The following is a 21073-nucleotide window of genomic DNA, read 5'->3' as shown; positions in this document are numbered from 1 at the left end:
TTGCCCCCAAACATATGCTCATATGACTAAGTGAAAGTTATAAAGCCCGAATATCTGATTGCCTTGTTTCCACTAGCACAACCGCCTCTAGGCACCAAGACATCAGCTAAGGGTTGTCTTGTTTGTATGGAAACACCCTGCGTAGCGTCTACAAAGGCGTGGAAGACAATGATAGACCACTTTCAGAGTGTAAACAGTACCTACGGAGTCAAAATTAACCATACCGAGGGTTCCTTTGTGGCACCTCACCATAGATACATTGGGATTCCCGGAGATGCCAACAGATCATCAGCGATTGTATTTGATATATGAAAGCTGCCTTCTCTAGGGACCGTTATAAAGCCATAGATATGCATCAATTTGACTTAAGATTTTAGCCAAGCTGGGTTGCCTCGCTCCTGTTCTTACCCCCTATGTTCCCGATTGTTCGACGAAGGGGTAGGGGGAGCACCTCTAGGATTGTTACTTCTGGGTCATCCGGGTTAGTACCGTAGATTGGGTGAAGCCGAAAGCTAGCCATCTTAAGAATATAGTTGGTCGGCAATGACGAAAGTGAAAATTTTGGTTCATTAAAGGCCACGGACTTCGGGAACATTCCCCAAACTGAATCCTCAATATTTTCCTGCCACATTGATCGGAATTGAGGTTTCATGATCATGAACATCATGATATCCTTGGAAAAGGAGCTTATAAATGAACTATTTTCCCAGAAGATGTTTCGTACATTAAACAGTAATATATAACATATCTCTCCGCGTACCATTGTTTATAGAACTGTATGGCCGGATTGCCTTGTTTGTCAAAAATCTTTGCCCTTACAAAGGCTTTATAAAGTGGGACAAATACTCCTCGGCTATTATTAGCCTAGGAGGTAGAAGCCGGTGGTCGATCAACATTATCTTGTACAATGCGGATTCGAGCATTAATGATGTAAACTACTTGGATACATAGGATCGTTACACATCAAATTGTGTCAAAATTAACAAAGTTTGTGTCAAACAAATATAGATCCTTAATTCCACCACCCGTGCCCAAATTAAGGATCAGAGACTATGTCATTGCCTATTCAGTGTAGCAAATTCAAAGTGCAATATAGTTTCGGAGGAGATTCGATCCTCAGGATGGTCGCCGCACCCAACCCGAGTCTCGGAAACTACTATCTACCGTGTTTCTATCCCTAACATATGTCGCTGATCAAGAACTTGATCCTCAGGCCGATTTTGCAAATTAACCTAACTCTGAGGGGATATTGGGATTAGTGGTTTGATTTTGATTTTTATTTGTTCTTCAGGTGCATCTCGGGATATAGACCGATACACACCTTCATGGGCTATTCGCTATAAATATCGGCAGTAAATAAATTGAAGTGATCAGAAATAATTTCCACAAAAAATCAGCTCCTTGCCAAGGTGGTGCAGTATTTCTGAAGCAGTCCAGCATAAAGCTCGGATGTAGGTGGTTAGCCAAATAGAGGACATTGCCGGCATTAAGCTCGATTGAACTCGTTCAACCTTTTCAAAGACCGAGGTAATATATGATGCTTTGTATTACCGACCATTATTGGAGCTCGGACACAAAAAGACACCTAGGAACCAACCGACATACAACTTGGATGCCAATGGTTGTCTCCATAAAAGACTATTCTGGTATTTAAGTTCGGATGACCTCCTTCAAATTTTCAGAGACCGAGGTAATCTGTGACACATCGGATGCCGACCAGCGTTGGAGCTCGACTATAAAAAGACACCTCAGATGCAGTTCGGTGTCACAGCTCGAATGCAAGAGGACACCACCGCACGGGAAACATTTCAAACCCTAGTGTGGCGTAAAAACCACAATTTATTGATAAAGGCCAAAAACTTAGAGGGATCCTCGGAGGCCTGGCGTGTAAACTCTTCGGATTCAGCTCGGCGATCCTCAATATCCTCAAGGTGGTGATTAGTGAACCATTTTTCAAGATCGACGACCGAAGACAAAGAACTATGCAGAAGAACCTAGGAGCGTCCCCAACTGGAAAACCGGTCCAGGGGGCTACAAACAGTGTGCTGGACTAGAGAGTACTCACTACGTCTCCCCCCGACTAGTGGGTCGGACCGAGGACCCCCATGATGGTTCACTAATGGGCCACTTCGGATAGCCCATGACGCATCAAGGAAGACTCCACAAGACATGGCGCACAATACATTGACTCTTAGAAACTCTAGGCCTCTCGTGCAATATAGAAATCGAGTCCACGCTACTCGATAGAAAATATCATATTCATTACTACAATCTCGTAGTACGTACATGTACTATGTACTATCCCCATATCAATAGAGTCAATAGCATCACGTAGGGTATATCTCCTTGAGAGAGCCCGAACCTGGGTAAAATCCTGTGTCCATGTTACTATCGCCCCAAGAAGCCTAGCTTCGAACCACAAGTACGAGATATGTCAGATTTGACACCAACACAACCCATTTAGCATGTCTAAGGTTCAGTTTCGCTTAACTTTTAATATGTTGCAATGATTCATGATCAGAATGTATAACAAATCCTTTCAGCCATAAATAATGTTGCCATGTTTCCAAAGTCCGAAAATAAGCATATAATTCCTTGTCATAAGTAAAATAATTCAAACTAGGCCCACTCAATTTTTTAGAAAAGTACGCAACAGGTTTACCATCTTGTAATCACACACGTTTGAATCCAATTCCACTAGCATCACGTTCAAACTCGAAAGTCTTCTAAAAATCAAGAAGTTGGAGCAAAGAAGCATGTGTTAACTTATCATTCAATACCATGGAGGCTTCTTACTGTGTAGTACCCCAAGCAAAAGGCACATCCTTCTTTGCAAGTTCATTGAGAGGTGCAGCAATGCTGCTGAAATCTCTCACAAAACGCCTATAGAAACCTGTGAGGCCAAGAAAACTCCTTACTTGTGTGACCATTTTGGGTTGCGGCCAACTCTCAATAGCATCAATCTTGGCTTTATCAACTTCAATTCCATGTGGAGTAGCAACATAACCAAGAAAAGATACTTGATCTGTGCAAAAGGTGCACTTCCCAAGGTTACCAAACAAACATGCGTTACGTAGAGCAATAAAACAACACATAAGTGTTACAAATGTTCCTCCAAAGATCTACTATAAATCAATATGTTTTCAAACTAGACTACCACAAATCGTCCAACGAAAGCACTTAAAACCTCGTTCATTAATCTCATGAAAGTGCTAGGTGCATTTGTTAACCCCAAAAGGCATGGCTAACCAGTCATACAATACAAACTTAGTTTTAAATGTTGTTTTCCATTCATCTCCCAATTTCATATGAATTTCATGGTATCCACTACTTAAATCAACTTTGGACAAAATTATAGAGACACTTAATTCATCTACAAAGGGGTGTATTGAATAATAATCAACACACATACGTGATGTACCATCCTTTTTGGCACTAGAATAATAGGAACATCACAAGGACTAAGTGATTCGTGTATATAACCTTTGTCGAGTAGCTCCTCTACTTGACGCAAAAATCTCCTTTGTCTCCTCTGGATTGGTACGATATGGAGCATGGTTGGGTAGCGATGCAGTGGGAATTAAGTCAATCTAATGCTCAATACCTCTAATAGGTGGTAATACCGGTGGCACATATTGTGGAAAGAGATCAACGAACTCCTGCAAAATGTTAGTGACATCAGGAGGCAAAGAGGGAGGTATGTCGTCGAATGAAAATAATACCACTTTGCACATAAATGCATAGCAAACAGATGTAGTAAAACCCAGATGTGTAATATGAGATTTAGTAGCAAGTAAACATCCGCTCTTCAATTTTAATTAATATGCAACACTAGATGATGGTTTATTATGCCTATTGTGTTGCTCAAATTGCTTTGCCACAATCTGATTTAAATCTTATTTAGCTTTTGTTTTGCTTTACTATCTCTAGGAATGTCATCTTCCATAATATGTTCAGGACACATGGGAAGCAAAGTTATATTTTGATCCTTATGAACAAGAGTATACTTATTTGTCCTACCATGGTCTACATAATTTTTATCAAATTGCCCTGGTCTACCAATGAAAACAGAGCATGCTTGCATGGGTACCACATCACAATCAACATAATTAGAACATGTAGCAATGCTAAAATGCACACGACAATACATGTTACCTTAACCTTGCCACTGTTGCTGGTCCATTGGATGTAATAAGGATTGCATAGTGACCTACACCCTAGTAGCGACGACATATAACCTCATGTGTTCTCCCTATGGATGCAATGGATGAAGAACAGGTCTCTCCAGGTCCGTAAGGTGTGCTTTTTTGCGGAAGGTGGGGCAGGTGCATGCTTCCTGCTATCTCAGTTGGAGTTAATGTCTGAAGTAGGTGGTATCGCAGTAGGAGGTGTGGAAGCAGATGAGGTGCGTGTCATCCATGATGAAGTGTGACGTACAGAAAAATTAGTTCTGGCCAATGCGTGTCGATCCCAAACTTCACGTTTAGCTTTGGAAGAAAGTTGGAACAAACAAGTGGTAGTGTTATACTCCTTATACTAAAAAATAGTATGAATATCTCTATTTAATCCACCCATAAAGCGTGCAAGCATAGCTTCATTGTCCTCAACAATACCACATCTAATCATGCCAATTTGTAATTCTTGATAATATTCTTGTACACAAATTTCTTGTCTTAAACATTAAATTTTTTAAAATAATTCACATTGATAATATGGTGGAACCCAATGAGTACACTTATCAGTTTTCAAAGCAGCCCAAGTAGTTGCAATATTTAGACCACCAAACACAAGCAACGCTAATGAATGAACAAACGGCAGCAGGAACACGTTTATCCTCACGAAATTGTAAGCATGTAAATCATTGTTTTGTTTCTAATTCCCAAATGAAATATATATCAGGAACATATCTACCATCAAATGTAGGAATATTCAATTTGTAAGGATATGTTCATGATCCCGTACCTGAGGGGGTGTTGCAGCCCTACCATTGTGATTGTATCCATGTGGACGACCAGGTGCTTGTGGTGCTGGTTGTTGTCCCTCGTGCTGATTTGGAGCAACCTCTCCCACATCATTATAATCACCAACATAATCCATAGTCTCCTCAACAACAGTAGCAACAGCAGCCACAAAAGCTGCAACAGTAGCAACGGCACTAGAATTCTGGCCTTGGTAGAGAGGCGCACGTTGCGCTCATCCCATGAAATTCAGGCATTATTGTTGTTTTTGTCGTTTTTCTTGTTCGATATGGACATTAGTTGCAGCTGGTGGTGGTAGACATGCAAGCACCTCACTGAATTTAGCATCAAGCTTGGTGTCGACCTTCTTCCCGAAACCATCTAGCTTGTCCATGGCCTCTGCAAGGCTTTTCACGAAATCTTGTACCTGGTCATCCATCATTTGCTAAAATTTATCATGGACCTCCTTGTTGGTCATGCCCTCCCAATGGATCTCGTCAACTTGCGACCCTGTCATGGTTAGTAACAATAGGAAATGACAAGAATATGAACTTACAGACTACTAGGAAGTGTTGGTGGTGGTGGTGGTGGTGTTGGAATTATGCCCTAGAGGCAATAATAAATATAGTTATTATTATAATTCCTGTATCAAGATAATCGTTTATTATCCATGCTATAATTGTATTGAATGAAGACTCATTTACATGTGTGGATACATAGACAAAACACCGTCCCTAGCAAGCCTCTAGTTGGCTAGCCAGTTGATCAAAGATAGTCAGTGTCTTCTGATTATGAACAAAGTGTTGTTGCTTGATAACTGGATCACGTCATTAGGAGAATCACGTGATGGACTAGACCCAAACTAATAGACGTAGCATGTTGATCGTGTCATTTTGTTGCTACTGTTTTCTGCGTGTCAAGTATTTATTCCTATGACCATGAGATCATATAACTCACTGACACCGGATGGATACTTTGTGTGTATGAAACGTCGCAACGTAACTGGGTGACTATAAAGATGCTCTACAGGTATCTCCGAAGGTGTTAGTTGAGTTAGTATGGATCAAGACTGGGATTTGTCACTCCGTGTGACGGAGAGGTATCTCGGGGCCCACTCGGTAATACAACATCACACACAAGCCTTGCAAGCAATGTAACTTAGTGTAAGTTGCGGGATCTTGTATTACGGAACGAGAAAGAGACTTGCCGGTAAACAAAATTGAAATAGGTATGCGGATACTGACGATCAATCTCGGGCAAGTAACATACCGAAGGACAAAGGGAATGACATACGGGATTATATGAATCCTTGGCACTGAGGTTCAAACGATAAGATCTTCGTAGAATATGTAGGATCCAATATGGGCATCCAGGTCCCGCTATTGGATATTGACCGAGGAGTCTCTCGGGTCATGTCTACATATTTCTCGAACCCGCAGGGTCTGCACACTTAAGGTTTGACGTTGTTTTATGCGTATTTGAGTTATATGGTTGGTTACATAATGTTGTTCGGAGTCCCGGATGAGATCACAGACGTCACGAGGGTTTCCGGGATGGTCTGGAAAGGAAGATTGATATATAGGATGACCTCATTTGATTACCGGAAGGTTTTCGGAGTTACCGGGAATGTACCGGGAATGACGAATGGGTTCCGGGAGTTCACCGGGGGGGGGGGGGGGGGGCAACCCACCCTGGGGAAGCCCATCGGCCTTGAGGGTGACACACCAGCCCTTAGTGGGCTGGTGGGGCACCCCAAGACGGCCCTATGCGCCTAGAGAAGAAAATCAAAGAGAAAAGGAAAAAAAAAGGAGGTGGGAAGGGAAGGAAGGACTCCCTCCCACCAAACCAAGTCCAACTCGGTTTGGGGGGGGACCTTCCCCCTTGGACTCGGCCGACCCCCTTGGGGCTCCTTGAGCCCCAAGGCAAGGTCCCCTCCCTCCCACCTATATATACGGAGGTTTTAGGGCTGATTTGAGACGACTTTTCCACGGCAGCCCGACCACATACCTCCACGGTTTTTCCTCTAGATCGCGTTTCTGCGGAGCTCGGGCGGAGCCCTGCTGAGACAAGGTCATCACCAACCTCCGGAGCACCGTCACGCTGCCGGAGAACTCGTCTGCCTCTCCGTCTCTCTTGCTGGATCAAGAAGGCCGAGATCATCGTCGAGTTGTACGTGTGCTGATCGCGGAGGTGCCGTCCGTTCCGTACTAGATCATGGGACTGATCGCGGGATTGTTCGCGGGGCGGATCGAGGGACGTGAGGACGTTCCACTACATCAACCGCGTTCACTAACGCTTCTGCTGTACGATCTACAAGGGTACGTAGATGACTCATCCCCTCTCGTAGATGGACATCACCATGATAGGTCTTCGTGCGCGTAGGAAAATTTTTGTTTCCCATGCGACGTTCCCCAACAGTGGCATCATGAGCTAGGTTCATGCGTAGATGTCTTCTCGAGTAGAACACAAAAGTTTTTGTGGGCGGTGATGTGCGTTTTGCTACCCTCCTTAGTCTTTTCTTGATTCCGCGGTATTGTTGGATTGAAGCAGCTTGGACCGACATTACTCGTACGCTTACGAGAGACTGGTTTCATCGTTACGAGTAACTCCGTTGCTCAAAGATGACTGGCAAGTGTCGGTTTCTCCAACTTTAGTTGAATCGTATTTGACCGAGGAGGTCCTTGGATGAGGTTAAATAGCAACTCATATATCTCCGTTGTGGTGTTTGCGTAAGTAAGATGTGATCCTACTAGATACCCGTGGTCACCACGTAAAACATGCAACAACAAAATTAGAGGACGTCTAACTTGTTTTTGCAGGGTATGCTTGTGATGTGATATGGCAAATGATGTGATGTGATATATTGGATGTATGAGATGATCATGTTGTAATAGAAAATATCGACTTGCACGTCGATGGTACGGCAACCGGCAGGAGCCATAGGGTTGTCTTTATACTAACGTTTGTGCTTGCAGATGCGTTTACTATTTTTGCTAGGATGTAGCTTTAGTAGTAATAGAATGAGTAGCACGACAACCCCGATGGCAACACGTTGATGGAGATCATGGTGTGGCGCCGGTGACAAGAAGATCGTGCCGGTGCTTTGGTGATGGAGATCAAGAAGCACGTGATGATGGCCATATCATGTCACTTATGAATTGCATGTGATGTTAATCCTTTTATGCACCTTATTTTGCTTAGAACGACGGTAGCATTATGAGGTGATCTCTCACTAAAATTTCAAGACGAAATTGTGTTCTCCCCGACTGTGCACCGTTGCTACAGTTCGTCCTTTCGAGACACCACGTGATGATCGGGTCTGATAGACTCAACGTTCACATACAACGGGTGCAAAACAGTTGCGCATGCGGAACACTCGGGTTAAGCTTGACGAGCCTAGCATGTGCAGACATGGCCTCAGAACACATGAGACCGAAAGGTCGATCATGAATCATATAGATGATATGATTAGCATAGGGATGCTTACCACTGAAACTATACTCAACTCACGTGATGATCGGACTTGAGCTAGTGTAAGTGGATCATGAACCACTCAAATGACTAGAGAGATGTACTTTTTGAGTGGGAGTTTAGCAAATAATTTGATTAAGTTAAACTCTAATTATCTTGAACATAGTCTAAGTCCACTTTGAATATATTTGTGTTGTAGATCATGGCTCACGCGACAGTCACCCTGAATTTTAATATGTTCCTAGAGAAAGCTAAGTTGAAAGATGATGGAAGCAACTTTGTAGACTGGGCTCGTAATCTTAAGCTAATCTTACAAGCTGGGAAGAAGGATTATGTCCTTAATGCTGCGCTAGGAGATGAACCACCCGCTACGGCTGATCAGGATGTTAAGAACGCATGGTTAGCACGTAAGGAGGACTAGTCAATAGGTCAATGTGCAGTCTTGTATGGCTTAGAACCGGGACTTCAACGTTGCTTTGAGCGTCATGGAGCATTTGAGATGTTCCAGGAGTTGAAGTTTATCTTTCAGAAGAACGCCCGAATCGAGAGGTATGAGACCTCCGATAAATTCTATGCTTGCAAGATGGAGGAAAACTCGTCTGTCAGTGAACATGTGCTCAAAATGTCTGGGTACTCAAACCGTCTAGCCGAGCTGGGGATTGAACTCCCGCAAGAGGCTATCACTGACAGAATCTTTCAATCACTGCCGCCAAGCTATAAAGGCTTTGTGTTGAACTACAACATGCAAGGGATGAACAAGTCTCCCGGCGAGTTGTTTGCGATGCTGAAAGTCGCAGAGTCTAAACTCCGTAAAGAGCATCAAGTGTTGATGGTGAATAAGACCACTAGTTTCAAGAGAAATGGCAAAGGCAAGAAGGGTAATTCGAAGAAGAGCGGCAAGCCTGTTGCCAATCCGACGAAGAAACCCAAAGCTGGACCTAAGCCTGAAACGGAGTGTTACTATTGAAAGGGTATGGGTCACTGGAAGCACAATTGCCCCAAGTATCTGGAAGATAAGAAGGCGGCCAAAGAAAAATCAGGTATATTTGATATACATGTTATTGATGTGTACTTAACCGGCTCTCGTAGTAGTGCCTGGGTATTCGATACCGGTTCTGTTGCTCATATTTGCAACTCGAAATAGGAACTGCGGAATAGACGAAGGCTGGCGAAAGATGAAGTGACGATGCGCGTAGGAAATGGTTCCAAGGTTGATGCAATCGACGCCGGCACAGTTTCACTTCAGTTACCATCAGGATTAGTGATGAACTTAAATCATTGTTATTTAGTGCCTGCGTTGAGCATGAACATTATATCTGGATCTTGTTTATTGCGAGACAGTTACTCTTTTAAGTCAGAGAATAATTGTTGTTCTATTTCTATGAGTAACATCTTTTATGGTCATGCACCTAATGTGAGAGGATTGTTCATATTGAATCTTGATAGCGATACAGATATACATAACACTGAGACCAAAAGAGTTAGAGTTAATAATGATAGTGCCATATTTTTGTGGCACTGCCGTTTAGGTCATATTGGTGTAAAGCGCATGAAGAAACTCCATGCTGATGGACTTTTGGAGTCACTTGACTTTGATTCACTTGACACGTGCGAACCATGCCTCATGGGCAAGATGACTAAGAATCCGTTCTCCGGAACAATGGAGCGTGCAAGTGACTTATTGGAAATCATACATACCGATGTGTGTGGTCCGATGAGCGTGGAGGCACGCGGCGGATATCGTTATTTTCTCACCTTCACTGACGATTTGAGTAGATATGGTTATGTCTACTTGATGAAACACAAGTCTGAAACATTTGAAAAGTTCAAGCAATTTCAGAGTGAAGTGGAAAATCATCGTAACAAGAAGATCAAGTTCCTGCGGTCTGATCGTGGGGGTGAATATCTGAGTTCCGAGTTTGGTACTCACTTAAGACAATGTGGAATTGTTTCACAGTTAACACCGCCTGGAACACCATAGCGTAATGGTGTTTCCGAACGTCGTAATCGTACTCTATTAGAGATGGTGCGATGTATGATGTCTCTTACTGATTTGCCGTTATCATTTTGGGGTTATGCATTAGAAACAGCTGCATTCACTTTAAATAGGGCACCATCAAAATCCGTTGAGACGACACCATACGAACTGTGGTATGGCGAAAGGCCAAAATTGTCGTTTCTTAAAGTTTGGGGATGTGATGCTTATGTCAAAAAGCTTCAGCCTGAAAAGCTGGAACCCAAAGCGGAAAAGTGTGTCTTCATAGGTTACACAAAAGAGACTGTTGGGTACACCTTCTATCTCAAATCCGAGGGCAAAGTGTTTGTTGCTAAAAACGGAGCTTTTCTCGAGAAGGAGTTTCTCTCGAGAGAATTGAGTGGGAGGAAGATAGAACTTGACGAGGTTGTCGAACCTCTCATCCCTCTGGATGGTGGCGCAGGGCAAGGGGAAACCTCTGTCGTTGCGACGCCGATTGAGGAGGAAGTTAATGATGATGATCATGAAACTCCGGTTCAAGTTTCTGTCGAACCACACAGGTCAACGAGACCACGTGCTGCTCCAGAGTGGTACGGTAATCCCGTCTTATCAATCATGTTGTTAGACAACAATGAACCTTCAAATTATGAAGAAGCAATGGTGGGCCCAGATTCCAACAAATGGCTAGAAGCCATGAAGTCCGAGATAGGATCCATATATGAGAACAAAGTGTGGACTTTGGAGGTACTACCTGAGGGCCGCAAGGCTATTCAGAACAAATGGATCTTTAAGAGGAAGACGGACGCTGACGGCAATGTGACCGTTTATAAAGCTCGACTTGTGGCAAAGGGTTTTTCACAAGTTCAAGGAGTTGACTACGATGAGACATTCTCACCCGTAGCGATGCTTAAGTCCGTCAGAATCATGTTAGCAATAGCTGCATTTTTCGATTATGAAATCTGGCAGATGGATGTCAAAACGGCGTTCCTTAATGGTTTCCTTAAGGAAGAGCTTGTATATGATACAACCCGAAGGTTTTGTCGATCCTAAGAATGTTAACAAGGTGTGCAAGCTCCAGCGATCCATTTATGGACTGGTGCAAGCATCTCGGAGTTGGAACAAACGCTTTGATGAGGTGATCAAAGCATTTGGATTTATACAAGTGGTTGGAGAATCTTGTATTTACAAGAAAGTGAGTGGGAGCTCTGTGGCGTTTCTAATATTATATGTGGATGACATATTGCTGATTGGAAACAACGTGGAGTTTCTAGAGAGCGTAAAGGATTACTTGAATAAAAGTTTCTCTATGAAGTACCTAGGAGAAGCTGCTTACATTCTAGGCATTAAGATCTATAGGGATAGATCAAAACGCCTGATAGGACTTTCACAAAGCACATACCTTGATAAAGTTTTGAAGAGGTTCAAAATGGAACAGTCCAAGAAAGGGTTCTTGCCAGTTTTACAAGGTACGAAATTGAGTAAGACTCAATGCCCAGCAACTGATGAAGATAGAGAGCATATGCGCTCCGTCCCCTATGCTTCAGCTATAGGTTCTATCATGTATGCAATGCTGTGCACTAGACCGGATGTTAGCCTAGCCATAAGTATGGCGGGTAGGTTCAAGAGTAATCCAGGAGTGGATCACTGGACAGCGGTCAAGAATATGCTGAAGTACCTGAAAAGGACTAAGGAGATGTTTCTCGTGTATGGAGGTGACGAAGAGCTCGCCGTAAAAGGTTACGTCGATGCAAGCTTTGACACAGATCCGGACGACTCTAAGTCACAAACCGGATACGTATTTATTCTTAATGGGGGTGCGGTAAGCTGGTGCAGTTCCAAGCAAAGCGTCGTAGCGGATTCTACATGTGAAGCGGAATACATGGCTGCCTCGGAAGCGGCTAAGGAGGGTGTCTGGATGAAGCAGTTCATGACGGATCTTGGAGTGGTGCCAAGCGCACTGAATCCAATAACCTTGTTCTGTGACAACACGGGTGCCATTGCCTTAGCAAAGGAACCACGGTTTCACAAGAAGACCAGACACATCAAACGATGCTTCAACCTCATCCGCGACTACGTCGAGGGAGAGGACGTAAATATATGCAAAGTGCACAAGGATCTGAATGTAGCAGACCCGCTGACTAAACCTCTTCCACGGCCAAAGCATGATCAACACCAGAACTGTATGGGTGTTAGATTTATTACAATGTAATTCGCATAATGATGTGAGGGCTAGATTATTGACTCTAGTGCAAGTGGGAGACTGTTGGAATTATGCCCTAGAGGCAATAATAAATATAGTTATTATTATAATTCCTGTATCAAGATAATCGTTTATTAGCCATGCTATAATTGTATTGAATGAAGACTCATTTACATGTGTGGATACATAGACAAAACACCGTCCCTAGCAATCCTCTAGTTGGCTAGCCAGTTGATCAAAGATAGTCAGTGTCTTCTGATTATGAACAAAGTGTTCTTGCTTGATAACTGGATCACGTCATTAGGAGAATCACATGATGGACTAGACCCAAACTAATAGACGTAGCATGTTGATCGTGTCATTTTGTTGCTACTGTTTTCTGCGTGTCAAGTATTTATTCCTATGACCATGAGATCATATAACTCACTGACACCGGATGGATGCTTTGTGTGTATCAAACGTCGCAACGTAACTGGGTGACTATAAAGATGCTCTACAGGTATCTCCGAAGGTGTTAGTTGAGTTAGTATGGATCAAGACTGGGATTTGTCACTCCGTGTGACGGAGAGGTATCTCGGGGCCCACTCGGTAATACAACATCACACACAAGCCTTGCAAGCAATGTAACTTCGTGTAAGTTGCGGGATCTTGTATTATAGAACGAGTAAAGAGACTTGCCGGTAAACGAGATTGAAATAGGTATGCGGATAATGACGATCGAATCTCGGGCAAGTAACATACCGAAGGACAAAGGGAATGACATACGGGATTATATGAATCCTTGGCACTGAGGTTCAAACGATAAGATCTTCGTAGAATATGTAGGATCCAATATGGGCATCCAGGTCCCGCTATTGGATATTGACCGAGGAGTCTCTCAGGTCATGTCTACATAGTTCTCGAACCCGCAGGGTCTGCACACTTAAGGTTCGACGTTGTTTTATGCGTATTTGAGTTATATGGTTGGTTACCGAATGTTGTTCGGAGTCCCGGATGAGATCACGGACGTCACGAGGGTTTCCGGAATGGTCTGGAAACGAAGATTGATATATAGGATGACCTCATTTGATTACCGGAAGGTTTTCGGAGTTACCGGGAATGACGAATGGGTTCCGGGAGTTCACCGGGGGGGGGGGGGGGCAACCCACCCTGGGGAAGCCCATAGGCCTTGAGGGTGACACACCAGCCCTTAGTGGGCTGGTGGGGCAGCCCAAGAGGGCCCTCTGCGCCTAGAGAAGAAAATCAAAGAGAAAAGGAAAAAAAAGGAGGTGGGAAGGGAAGGAAGGACTCCCTCCCACCAAACCAAGTCCAACTCGGTTTGGGGGGGGGGGACCTTCCCCCTTGGACTCGTCCGACCCCATTGGGGCTCCTTGAGCCCCAAGACAAGGTCCCCTCCCTCCCACCTATATATACGGAGGTTTTAGGGCTGATTTGAGACGACTTTTCCACGGCAGCCCGACCACATACCTCCACGGTTTTTCCTCTAGATCGCGTTTCTGTGGAGCTCGGGCGGAGCCCTGCTGAGACAAGGTCATCACCAACCTCCGGAGCGCCGTCACGCTGCCGGAGAACTCTTCTACCTCTCCGTCTCTCTTGCTGGATCAAGAAGGCCGAGATCATCGTCGAGCTGTACGTGTGCTGAACGCGGAGGTGCCGTCCGTCCGGTACTAGATCGTGGGACTGATCGCGGGATTGTTCGGGGGGCGGATCGAGGGACGTGAGGACGTTCCACTACATCAACTGCGTTCACTAACGCTTCTGCTGTACGATCTACAAGGGTACGTAGATCACTCATCCCCTCTCGTAGATGGACATCACCATGATAGGTCTTCGTGCGCGTAGGAAATTTTTTGTTTCCCATGCGACGTTCCCCAACAGGTGGTGTGTCACAAATCCGTCAAGCAAATCTGAACTTCTTACCAGTTCTTACCCAACAACGGGCAGTGATCGAGAACTATTGTAGTCAAAACACTCAAAGCTTGGATAAAGCAATTGCCAGATGTTGTCAAACACGCGAAGTAGATGTATGTGGAGCTAGGAAGGCTTATAATATGAGGTCAGCAATAATCAGCTCATAGATGCAAAGTTGAAGAGAAGCTCAATGACGATACCGTGCTGGTCCTAGGCTATACCGTACTATAGAGCGAGCTTAGAGCACCAATAAAATCATGACACTACACATAATCAAAGGAAGAACACACTCTAATTTTTTCTTTTTCTCTTTTTTGGCGCCCCTTTTTTTGCGCTCTTTTTTCAGGAAATCATTATAATGGCGACTATCTCAAAACCCTTGTGAAGGTCTAAAAACAAGATACGAACGAAAAAATGACTATTTTTTCTGGACGTCCGAAGCAAAAAATGGAAACTGCCCAAATTATTTTCTATAAAACCGACTATCTCAAAACGCTGTACTACACCTAAAAATAGGATAGCCAAATTTATTTTTTTGACCATGAGTTTTTTTAAAAATTGGGCCTGAACGGAGGGTGTCTACTGGCCTTTTTTATATTTTTAAACCTACTCAAGCAAGGAAACACGAAACCGGAAAAAGATAGAACTCGAAAACAAACCTAATAACCGAAGAACTCATATTAGAGGCGGATATGTGGTGGTGATATATGGTAGTGGATGATGGTGGGTGTTGATATATGGAAGATGCAATGAAGATGGTGCAGTGGTGGTATATAGAAGATGCGATGAAGATGGGGCGGTGGTGGGTTATGATAGATGCGATCATGATGGTGCGGTAGTGGTATATGGCACATGGGATGAAGATGGTGCGGTGGTGGGATATCGCACATGCGATGACGATGGTGTGGTGGTTGTATATGGCAGATGAGCTGAAGATGGTGCGATAGCGACGTCACAACCTATGAACAGAACTCAAAACTCTAAAATACTAGACGCTAAGACCAGCAACTCGACACAACAATGCAATCGCAAATTCCACAAAGCAAAACACCGAACAAAAAATTGCAATAGGCTAAGATTGGTTAAGATTTGATGAACTAACCCTAATTTTATGGTTTTTTGTGTACTAAATGTATGAAGAACAAATGCAATCTAAACTACGAAAAACCTGTGAAATGTCACCAGCAACCTAGAGAATCTGATACCGCTTGATAGAGGCGAAGTGGTCCCTTTATTTCAATGAGATGGTGGCTGTCATTTTCGGGGGAGTAGACTTTGACGATCCGACTATGAACGTGTGAGGACGTCGCGCCTTAGCAGTCGATAAACAAACTCCGAGAGGTTATTGTTAACGCCGAAGCATGATCAACCTCGCCATGAGGGTCTCTTTTTTGCATGCAAACGAAGAACAAGCAAGAAATTGAAATTGCAATGTGGATATCATGAATATTGGAGGAAAGCTTTATTGATGAAAGTGGGGTTCTATGACATCTTGGTATGTTCGAAGAACACAAATGAAGAGTGCGATATAACAACTATGGCGAACTCGTAATCTAAAAAATCCCAAGTCTAAATGGTGCCCTAAGGGCTGTATAGATGAGGGGATAGAGAGGGATTTTTGTGACCCGTAGGAGGAGGGGGTCCGAAAACGACCCTAAACTCGGTTTCTCCACACGTGCAGACTCTAAAAACAACCTATATTGCAGTATTTCGAAATAACATGGGCCTCGCACCAAAATAAGATGATGCAGCACCTATAATTGCCTATGGACAAAATTGATGAAGTGACATCTTTTATATTTTGTCGAAGCCTTCATGCTCTCCTTATGTGAGCTTCAAAGGCCGAAAATCACCACTCGAAACTCCCTTGTTCATTCCCGCGTGTGCATCCTCCTTGTCCATGCTAGGTCCGATATTCACAAGCAAAAAAATTATCTAATTTAGGCAACATCATATGTTCATGAACATTAGAAGGATTTCAAAGAAATGAAAGTTCCTTGTAATTCACTTGGCGTGTACAAGCTCTAGTAATTGGTCGAGTATGTATAGCAGCACGGTCTCTCCGTGTAACAATGCTATTGATGTCCTCATCAAGTGACTTTGTCTTCTTCCCCAAAAATATGAGTTGGAAAGGGTTGACGCATGGCCACAATTTGAAGGGGGACAAGCGCACATGCTAATCATGAAAAAATGCGGTTGGAAAGGGTGGATGCGTAGCCACAATTCAAAGGGGGAGAAGAGCACATGATCATCATGACAAAAGGTGTTCTCTGCTGATAAAGTGGTCGTCCTGACACTTCGGTGGGCTCACCGATGACATCTGTCCCGACGAGCCGCATCAACGTAGTATTATTTCACTAGAATGGCAAGCTTTGGGAAGCTCACTTTGGGAAGGCAGTGGACACTGTAGTTTAATCACCAAAGAGGAAATCCTCCCTGTCCACGCCTGCTCGCACGACCTCAAAAGTCCTTGTTTATGCAGGTGTTTCACCCACATGATGTGTGTGGAGTCCCACGACTAGTACCGTACATAGGACCTCGCACAGCGACCTCGCGTGGGGAGCCTCACAAGGCAATCTCGTGCTTGGTGGCCCGGATCATGTGAGGGGCCTCGCGAGGCGGCTTCTTCAGGAGTTGTCGTAGCCAAGACATGTCGCGACGGGCCGTCCCAAATGACGCCGCCTGGGCTGGTGGCACACGAGCCATCATACCCTGGTTCTCATTGGACCGACATATTCCAAAACAAACATTTTTTATGCAAGTTTTGGAGTCGGTTTACTTACAATATCACATACTATTCCTTTTTAGGTTTCTCGAGCATTTCGGAAGGTCTCTTGTAGATGTTCTTCTAGTGTAATTAATTAAATAATGTTGGTTTCCACATTAATGGGGTACCTCCAATATAATGTTTAATTACTTGACCCTTAATGACCTTAGGACCATTTCCTTCGACATTATTGATCATGATGGCTTCGAAATGGTAAATTTCTTTGACAATGTATCGACCTTCTCATTTGGAGAGAAGTTTCCTGCAAAATGTCGAAAGATAAAATTTTACAAAAGAACTCTATCACTTATATAAAATAGTCGTTTCCGAATTATTTTTTCATGCCGTTGTTTAACCTTTTCTTTGAATAACTTAGCATTTCCTTAATCTTGTGTTCTCCATTCATCTAAAGAACTAATATCAAATAACCTATTTTCACTTGCAAGCTTGAAATCATAATTAATTTGTTTAATCGCCCATTAAGCTTTGTGTTCTATATCAAGAGGTAAATGACATGCTTTTCCACAAACTATCTTATATGTGAAATTATACATCTCCAACATATCTATATTGTTTTATTGTTCTGTGCTACAATATTATCATTCTAGGATGCTTTTTAGGTACTTACTTGCTATTTTATATTATTTTTTATAACCTATTAACCTAGTGCCAAGTGCGAGTTGTTATTTTCTGCATGTTTTTGGCCTTTCACGTTTATAGTACCAAACGAAGTCCAAATACCCCGAAACTTTTTGATGAATCTTTTTGGTCCAAAAGAAGACCTGGAAGCTTCTAGAGAATACCGAAGGCCACATGAGGGGACCACAAGACAACAGGGCGCGCCCAAGGGAGGGTGGCTGCGCTCTCATGGCTTGTGGATGCCTCCCTCGGCACCTGACGCCCCTCACTAGTAGAGAAATGGCTAGCCCTTATGTCCATGGCACGCCAATTTGAAGCAATGCCAGCACTACTTTTTCAAATAGCTATGGTGTTGGACAAATTGGTACAACAACTTGATGTGGATTTAAGGTGGAATGCCACCAAAATTAGGGTTGTGCCGAGCTGACCAGTAGGAATATATTGCTGGCGTCCGATATCCTGCCATGCCACAACTATATTATGTAAAGTTGACTAAATGCCACCACTAAGTTTTTCCTATATAAGCTAGTAGTGGTAGACCCTTTGTTTCTCAAAATACCTTGACTTCCAATTCTAATCCCTAACTAGTTAGCTCCTCTTAGTGTTGGACCCACTTCGGCGGAGCGTGTCAAAAGTTTGGGACTCTGCCGCCCAAGACAAGCGCTTGTTTGGCTGTGTTGGCTACTCCATGAGCTTGCCACGATCAATGCAGCCGACCCTGTGTCACAAATCAACCCACTGCAACAGCCTGACTTCTGTTCACTGTGGCGGCTATGCCACCAGGGTTGAAGATACCAGCCATGTGTTGCTTTGCCGTTGTCGACGCCTATTGATTAACATATGTTGCACACATAATTGAATCCACAACGAGAGTTTTACATCTGCGCTAACTGTGGAAATGTGCGTATATGACAAGAAATACACATCGATCTATTTTCAACTAATTTGCACAACTGATCAACTCCTTTAGGGTCGCTCACATGAATATGTGTGTGTGTCTGTGTGTGTGTGTATTGTGATCCACAGAAAAACAGCGGGAAAATATTGCTTCACATCGATATGGGTTGATCTCGTCCAGTAGTACGTAAGTGAGTTGCTTGACTATTCCATTTGACCACTGAGATGACATAGAGAATAGATTAAACTCAAGAACAATGTGATGCAAGGCCAAATCAAAAAATTCAGGATTCTTTGCTACGCACTTTTAGTCGGTTGCATGCTTGGCCTATTTCTTCTAGATGGATCGATGACAACATTTGTTTTCGTGGCCGTCATCACATTGATGATGTTCTTAGTCTAGATCTAGCTGTAGTAAATTATATTTGTTATTGTTTATTATCCTTCTATAATGTATGTTAGTAGGCCAGTTTAATTAATGAAACCTATGTTGTTCTCCTATACATATGTATTATCTTTTAAATTGTTCGTTTAAGTTTGTATATATACCTATATATACAAACAAAAAACTAAAAAAATCACAGTTCATGAAATAAATAACGTAATAAATAATAAATTGAACATATATAAATGTAAAATAATGTGTACCAAAAAATAATCTAAAATAAAAATACATAGAAAATGACATGGGACACTTGGGCCAACGTTAGCAAACGCACCAATGCTGGTCAAATCTAACCACCCGTATACACACCCGGATCTATTCCTCTCCTACCAGTGCCTCCAAATTATTCCTCATCCCAACGTCGCTGCCAACGACTAAGCCCCGACCGCTGTTGCCATCTCCGACGCCACACTCCTGTCGTCTCCACTGGCGTCGTCTCCGTCTCCACCTCCATTCCCGCGGACGTCGTCTCCGTGCCTCTAATGCCATCCTGAAGGACCCGCCAGCCCAATCGCCTTCATCATCGCCGTCATCTCCATCGCAATCTTCTCCACTGCCTCCACCTCGCCGTGGTCTCCGGCTCCACCGCAGTGACCTCGCCGTGGTCTCTTCCTCCACCGCCGCCCCGTCGTCTCCATCGCTGGTGAGTAATTGTAGTGTAGAATTTATTAGTCAAAATGTAGTGTAAAATTCTATTGTAATTGTACTGTAGAATTTGTAGTGAGATTATTGCATATAAGATTTTATTCTAGTTGTAGTGGAGAATTTAGTGTAATTATGTAGTCTAAGAACGTGGTGTAAATTTTGATGGTAATTTTAGTGTAGTTGGGTAGCGCAGATTTTTAGGATAATTGTAGTTTTGCATTTTAGTGAGATTTTTAGTCCATAATTTGTAGTTTAATTGTAGTTTCAGATTTTAGTGAGATTTGTAGTGTAATTGTATTGTAATTGTAGTTATGGTAGTGTAGAAACTTTTATTCTAGTTGTAATATAATATTTAATTAGTTTACTTTGTAGTGTAGTTGTAATGTAAGAATGTGGAGTAGTTGTAGTGCAAGATTCTAGCTACATTTAATTACAGTGTCTAGATTTTATATATACGCCTAAGAGGTGACTAATTACTATAAAATCATCAGGAAGGAGAATGTCGTCCACGAGCTTGGCCACTCGGACACCCTAGAGTTCGAGACGCACACTTACGATGCAAGGGAGGTTGAGTATCATAAGGAAAAAGCGATTCTGAACTTCTATAATTACCGAGAGTACGTGCAGTTACTCATGCTGCAGAACATAAGTATATGCACTAGGGGTGAGGAGAACGGGAACCTCCAGGCAATAGTTATTCGACCCATTAGTGATGGGGCTTGCGAGAGATGGCAAACTCTTAGAGGCCAACAAAATTATGCTCCTTAAATATGTAGCGAGGAAGAGCGCAGATGAGGATCTCGTTGATTGGGATAAGTTCACAACACAGGTGGAGGATGAGGAGGAGGAGGAGGAGGTTCAGCCGCTCCAGCATTATCATAGGTCTGCCATGGACGACCACGAGGACGGCCCCTCTAGTGTGTAGTTTGCTAGTGGACGTAGCAGTGGCTATTTTGCATATGAATGACTATTTAACTTTATGCATGTTATTATATGTTTGAACTGTGCACCATTTGTAGAATTATTTAGTTATTAGTATATGTTCTATTTTGATGTGTTAGTTATTTAGTTTAATGATCTATGCTTACTTTGGTCAACGATATTGACAACAGTAAATGGACGCCCCGTGTGAGACTGTGGTACTTTGAGATGCCAGAAGGATTGG

This window comes from Hordeum vulgare, chromosome 2H (assembly GCF_904849725.1).
Source record: "Hordeum vulgare subsp. vulgare chromosome 2H, MorexV3_pseudomolecules_assembly, whole genome shotgun sequence".
Classification (NCBI taxonomy): Eukaryota; Viridiplantae; Streptophyta; class Magnoliopsida; order Poales; family Poaceae; genus Hordeum; species Hordeum vulgare.
This window is presented reverse-complemented; position numbering follows the sequence as displayed.